The sequence below is a fragment of the Chiloscyllium plagiosum genome, chromosome 37 (assembly GCF_004010195.1).
Source record: "Chiloscyllium plagiosum isolate BGI_BamShark_2017 chromosome 37, ASM401019v2, whole genome shotgun sequence".
Classification (NCBI taxonomy): Eukaryota; Metazoa; Chordata; class Chondrichthyes; order Orectolobiformes; family Hemiscylliidae; genus Chiloscyllium; species Chiloscyllium plagiosum.
This window is the reverse complement of record NC_057746.1, coordinates 26,835,532-26,842,842: the sequence shown is the minus strand read 5'-3', so window position 1 is coordinate 26,842,842 and position 7,311 is coordinate 26,835,532.

Genomic DNA, 7,311 nt, shown 5'->3' with positions numbered 1-7,311 from the left:
AACCCTACAATGTGGAAACAGTCCCTTCAGCCCAACAAATCCACACAGATGCTCTGAAGTGTAACCCACCCAGACCCATTCCCCCATTTAACCCCTAACCCAACCGACACATCCCTGAACACTGTAGACAAATTAGCACAGCCAACCTGAAGGGGAGTGGAAACCGGAATATACCTGCGCAGACACGGGGAGAGAATGTACAACCCCACATAGGCAGTCACCCGAGGCTGGAATCGAACCCTGATGGCGTGAGGTAACAGTGCTAACCACTGAGCCACCGTGCTGCCTTATCAGCTAGGATTGAATGTCAAAGCAGTCTCGATGGGCCGAATGACCTAATTTCTGTTCCTATGTCTTATGGTCTTCTGGTAACCCTGTTGCTACTTGTATCTGAGGAAAGGCAATGTCCAGAACATACGTTTTCCTTGACTTATAGTCTATCCAAACTTTAACTGTCATTACAGTCAAGGCTATGTGTGGAAAATGGGACTAGTGTCGTTAACAATGTATTTTTGGTGGTAAAGACTCGATTGATCGAAGGACGATCCATCTATGTTGTATGATTCTGTGAATCTCTAATTATTTCCCCCATTTCCCCATCTCCCCTCACCACCACCCCGCTCACCCCATGAAAACATTAGCAGATTGTGTATCGTGTTGGTACCATTCTTACCCTGACAAAAATACCGTTTTCCAACCGCCTCAGTTAAAGAATGGCTCAAAATAAGCGCGAGTAATGATAATGTGGTGACCTCTGGTGGTAATGTAGCGGTACTGAAGCCGAGTGAACAATATTATCCACAATGCTTTTTGCTTGGCTGGAGATTTGAGAGCCGGAGTGAGCGCAAGAAGTGTATTCATGTCTTCCTGTGTTAGATTAGAGTAGATTACTTGTTGCATATCTGATTGCATAGTTCAGCGATTATAATATCAAGGTAGCAAAGACCTCAAGTTCAAATACCAAAAAAAGATAAACTGGGATTGAATTGAATGAATTTTTTTGCCATGAGGGAAAGAGATCTAGGATTTTGACTCAGCAACACTGAAGGGACTGTGATATATTTCCAATTCAGGATGGTGTGTGGTTTGGAGGGAAACTTTCAGTTGGTGGTGTTCCCACGTACCTGTTGCCCTTTACTTGTAGATGGTAGTGGTCATGTGTTGGGAAGGTGCTCTCTAAGGAGATTAGTAATTTCTGCAGTTCATGTTGTAGATGTCATATACAGTTGTTATTGAGAGCTAATGGGGAGGGAATAAATGTTTGTCGACGAGGCACCAATCAAGGGGGCTGATTTGTTTTTCCTCATGGTATCAACCCTCTTGAGTGTTGGCGGTGCTGGACTCATCCAGGCAAGTTGGATCCCAATACATGTCAATTTTGTGTCTTGTCGAAGATAGATAAGCCTTAAGGAGTCTGTCGATGAATTACTCGTTGCAAGACTCCTAGCCTCTGACCTGCTCTTGCAACCATCATGTTCATATGGGAATCCGATTCAGTATCAAGTCAATGGCAACACCAGGATGTTAATATTCGGAGATTCAGAGATGGTACTGCTATTGAATGTCACTGTGCAATGGTTAGATTCTTTCGTGTTGGGGAGACATTGTCTGTCACTCACGAGGCAAATATTATTCACCAATAATCAGTCCAAACCTGGATATTGTCCAGGTCCTGCTGCATTTAGGCATGAATATCTTTGGTACCTGAGGAGTTGCAATTGGTGCAGAACACTGTACAATCATTTGCAATTGTTTCCACTTCTAACGATACAATGGAGTAAAGGTCATTGCTTAACACTTCACCCTGGTGATTATTTAACCCATCGAGCCTGATCTATTATTCAATTACATCATGGCTTAGCATCTACTTCAATGCCACTTTCCAACAATATCTCCCTATCTAATAATAACATTAGTCTCCAGAAATCGATTGATTTGCATCCAGAACCTGCTGAATGATTGAGCTTCCATGTCACTTTGGGGTAGAAAATTCCAAACAGTCACCATCCTCTAAATAAAGAGATCCTTCTTTATCTCAGTCTGACTATTTTCTTTATGAGACTGCATGCCCTGATTATAGAATCAGAAGCCAGAGGAAATAGCCAATGTTTGCCCTGTAACACCCTGTAAGCGTTTCATAAACTTCAATGTGCTCAGTTGGTTGAATGGCTGATTTGCAATACCAGAGAGAGAGAGAGAGACGCCAACAGAGTGAGTTTAATTCCAGCACCGGCTGAGTTACCATGAGCGTTCAACCTTCTCAACCTTATTCCTCGCCTGGGGCATGGTGACCCTCAGGTCAATCTCACTGCCTGACGTATATCCAAAAGAAGACCAACCCTATTGTGACTTTGCACCAAGATCCTTTACCTGCTGTGCCCAGAAGATGGCTAATCCTGCATCAGAATCTTCAGCCATGAGAAAACTCATAGGAAATGCTGACGTTACTTACAGCATAACTCATGATGTGGAGCTGGTCATGGACTTGTTTATTTCGAATGTATAACAGCCTCCAGTAGAATGCAGAAGATTTTTAATTTTGTTGTCATGCGTGCTCAAGTACAAAAGTACAGGAGTACAGTGAAAAGTGTACAAGACGATATCTAACGTACAAGTACCTAGGTACAGACCTTAAGAGCAAGGTAGAAAGAAAGAACAACGTTAAAAGTTTAATATTGCAGTCATTATAGTAAAACATATGAAGTAAGGTTAAAGTTACACAGTGCAGACCTTCTTAGTTTTAAGTTAAATAAGGAATTAAAGCTGGAAGTTCAAATATCGCAGTCTTTCTTCAGTGCTTAGCCAGCATGGGACCACCCTTCGGAATCACCTCAAGACCAGAAGTCCACGCTGAGGCCACGCCAACTGCGAGACCAACTTGCCGGGCAAAAAGACCGTCATGCCGGACTGAGATGCCACTACGGTAGGACGGGGGATCTCCCCGCTGGGTCTGGAGAGGAAAGAAAAGAGGAGAAAGTGGGGGGTGGGAACACAACATAGAAGAAAATGATGAGAAGGTAAGAAAAGAAAATGGACAGAGTGGACGAGCTCAGTCTGAAGCTTCCTGCTCCAGCTTGGACGTTTCACTGAGTTAACAAAAGTTTACAAGGAATTAATTGTTGATCATCTAAAAGTAGAAATATTATTTCGCAAACTTGATTTCTAATATTCACTGTAATTGACATTCTATTAATGGGCACTATGGCAAGCATCACAGACCATTTTTCTCTACACCGTCGATTTCCTGTTACAATTGCTCACTCTTGCATTTAGCAAGAGGAGGACATTGTTCGTGTTTTGAATATTGAATTAAATTAAGTTACAAATCACACAACACAGGTTATAGTCCAACAGGTTTAGTTGGAAGCGCACTAGCTTTCGGAGCGACGCTCCTTCATCAGGTGATTGTGATAAAGGTGATTCAATTAAATTGAATTTATTGTCACGTGTACCAAGGCACAGTGAAATCCTTTATTTTGCGAGCAATACAGGCAGATCATAGAGTTAAGTAACATAGATATGCAAATAGTAGATAAACAGTGGCAAAAACAAAAGGACAAGTACAGGTGAATGTTAAGAGTTTGTGAGTCCATTCAGTATTCTAACAACAGGAGGGTAGAAACTGTTTCTAAACCGGTTGTTGCTTGTGTTCAGCCTTCTGTACCTTCTTCCCGATGGTAGAGGTTGTAGCTAAGCATTGCCAGGGTGGGATGGATCTTTGAGAATGTTGGTGGCCTTTCCTTGACCTGGTGGCCTGGTAGATGGATTCTATAGATGGGAGGTTGGCCTTTGTGATTTTCCGGGCCGAGTTCACCACTCTCTGCAACCATCTCCGATCTTGAATGGCACAGTTGCCATACCAGGTAGTGATACACCCAGACAGAATGTTCTCAATGGCGCATCTATAAAAGTTAGCAAGGGTATTCGCCATCATGCCAAGTTTCCTCAGCTGCCCAAGGAAGAAGAGACATTATTGGGCCTTTGTAACCAGTGCATTCACATGAAGAGTCCAAGAAAGCTTGTTGTGGATGACCACTCCCAGGAGCTTGACACTCTGTACTCATTTCACCTCTGTGCTATTAATGTGTAGGGTGGCATGAGTACATCCCGCTGAGAGTCAATAATGAGTTCCTTGGTTTTGCCGGCATTGAGAGCTAGGGCTGCCGGGAAGTGTGAGTTTTCCCGTGTTAAAAGGGACTTACCTTGGGGAGTCGGGCCTCCATTTGCTGAGATGTGCGATGGAGAAGCAAAGGATTTCTGGAAAATCATATATTTGTGTGGTTGTGTTACCCGAAACACTACTCGGGTAGTGTCTCCTACCCATCCTCCTCCTCTAACCAAAAAAAAGGTTGTGTGCGCCAGATTGATAAGGTAATGAGTTTATTTTTTATTCCTTATTTTTCAACAGTCTCTTTGGGCATTTAGATTAGTGGGAATGGAGGTTAGGGCAGTTGAATGTTCCTCCTGCAGAATATGGGAGGTAAGGGTCACCACTAGTGTCCCTGCTGACTACATCTGCGGGAAGTGCACCCAACTCCAACTCCTCGAAAACCGCATTAGGGAACTGGAGCAGGAGCTGGATGAACTTCGGATCATTCAGGAGGCAGAGGGGATTATTCAGAAGAGTTACAGGGAAGTAGTCACTCCTCAGGTACAAGAAAAAGGCAGATGAGTTACAGTCAGGGGACGGAAAGGGAACCGACAAGCAGTGCAGGGATCCCCTGTGGCCATTCCCCTCAACAATAAGTATACCGTTTTGGATACTGTTGGGGAGGGGACTTACCAGGGGAAAGCAATGGGACACAGGGCTCTGGCACAGAGTCTGTCCATGCTGCTCAGAAGGGAAAGGGGAAGAGGAGCAGAGTAGTAGTCATTGGGGACTCCATAGTTAAGGGGACAGATAGGAGGTTCTGTGGGGACGAGAGAGACTCACGGTTGGTGTGTTGCCTCCCAGGTGCCAGGGTTCGTGATGTCTCTGATCGTGTTTTTGGGATCCTTCAGGGGGAGGGGAAGCAGCTCCAAGTCATGGTCCACATAGGTACCAACGACATAGGTAGGAAGAGAGTTGAGGATTAAAGGCAGAAATTCAGGGAACTAGGATGGAAGCTTAGAGCTCGGACAAGCAGAGTTGTTGTCTCTGGTTTGCTGCCCGTTAGATGTTTCATTAGGAACAGAGAAGATGGTAAAAGAGGGGGAAGTGTGGCATTGTTGGTCAAGGACAGTATTACAGTTGCAGAAAGGATATTTGGGGACTCTTCAACTGAGGTAGTATGGGCTGAAGTTAGAAGCAGGAAAGGAGAGGTCACCCTGTTGGGAGTTTTCTATAGGCCTCCGAGTAGTTCCAGAGATGTAGAGGATAGGATAGCAAAGATGATTCTCGATAGGAGTGAGAGAGACAGAGTAGTTGTCATGTCGGACTTCAACTTTCCAAATACTGCCTGGGAACACTATAGTACGAGTACTATAGATGGGTCAGTTTTTGTCCAATGTGTGCAGGAGGGCTTGTTGACACAGTATGTAGATAGGCCAACAAGGGGCGAAGCCACATTAGATTTGGTACTGGGTAATGAGCCCGGCCAGGTGTTAGACTTGGAAATAGGTGAGCACTTTGGTGATAGCGATCATAATTCTGTTATGTTTACTTTAGTGATAGAAAGAGATAGGTGTATACCACTGGGCAAGAGTTACAGCTGGGGGAAAGGCAATTACGATGTGATTAGGCAAGATTTAGGAAGCATTGGATGGGGAAGGAAACTGCAGGGGATGGGCACATTAGAAATGTGGAGCTTATTCAAAGAAAAGCTCCTGAGTGTCCTAGGTAAGTATGTACCTGTCAGGCAGGGAGGAAGCTGTAGAGCACAGGAGCCGTGGTTTACGAAGGGAGTGGAATCTCTTGGTCAAGAGGAAGAAGAAGGCTTATGTTAGGATGAGATGTGAAGGCTCAGTTAGGGCGCTTGAGGGTTACAAGGTCGCCAGGAAAGACCTAAAGAGAGAGCTCAGAAGAGCCAGGAGGAGACATGAGAAGTTGTTGGCAGATAAGATCAGGGTAAACCCTAAGGCTTTTTATAGGTATTTAAGGAATAAAAGAATGACAAAAGTAAGATTAGGGCAAATCAAGGATAGTAGTGGGAAGTTGTGTGTGGAGTCAGAGGAGATAGGGGAAGTACTAAATGTATATTTTTCGACAGTATTCACTCTAGAAAACGACAATGTTGTCGAGGAGAATACTGAGATACAGGCTACTAGACTAGGTGGGATTGAGATTCACAAGGAAGAGGTATTAGAAACCCTACAGAGTGTGAAGGTAAGTCCCCTGGGCCGAATGGGATTTATCCTAGGATCCTCTGGGAAGCCAGGGAGGAGATTGCCGAGCCTTTGGCATTGATCTTTAAATCGTCATTGTCTACAGGAATAGTGCCAGAAGACTGGAGGATAACAAATGTGGTTCCCCTTTTCAAGAAGGTGAGTAGAGACAACTCTGTCAACTATACTTCAGTTGTTGGTAAAGTGTTGGAAAAGGTTATAAGGGATAGGATTTATAATCTTCGAGATTAGGGATAGTCAGCACGGTTTTGTGAAGGGTAGGTCGTGCCTCACAAACCTTATTGAGTTCTTTGAGAAGGTGACCAAACAGATAGATGAGAGTAAACGGGTTGATGTGGTGTATATGGATTTCAGCAAGGCATTCGATAAGGTTCCCCACAGTAGGCTAATGTACAAAATGTGGAGGAATGGGATTGTGGGAGATATAGCAGTTTGGATCAGTAATTGACTTGCTGAAAGAAGACAGAGGGTGGTGATTGATGGGAAATGTTAATCTTGGAGTCCAGTTACCAGTGGTGTACCGCAAGGGTCGGTGTTGGGTCTACTGCTGTTCGTCATTTTTATAAACCATCTGGATGAGGGCGTAGAAGGGTGGTAAATTTGCAGATGACACTAAGGTGTGTTGAGTTGTGGATAGTGATGAAGGATGTTGTAGGTTACAGCGAGACATAGATAAGATGCAGAGCTGCGCTGAGAGGTGGCAAATGGAGTGTAATGCGGACAAGTGTGAGGTGATTCACTTTGGTCGGAGTAACCGGAATGCAAAGTACTGGGCTAATGGTAAGATTCTTGGTAGTGTAGATGAGCAGAGAGATCTCGGTGTCCAGGTACATAGATCCTTGAAAGTTGCCACCCAGGTTGACAGGATTGTTAAGAAGGCATACAGTGTTTTAGCTTTTATTAATAGAGGGATTGAGTTCCGGAACCATGAGGTTATGCTACAGCTGTACAAAACTCTGGTGCGGCTGCTCTTGGAGTATTGCGTGC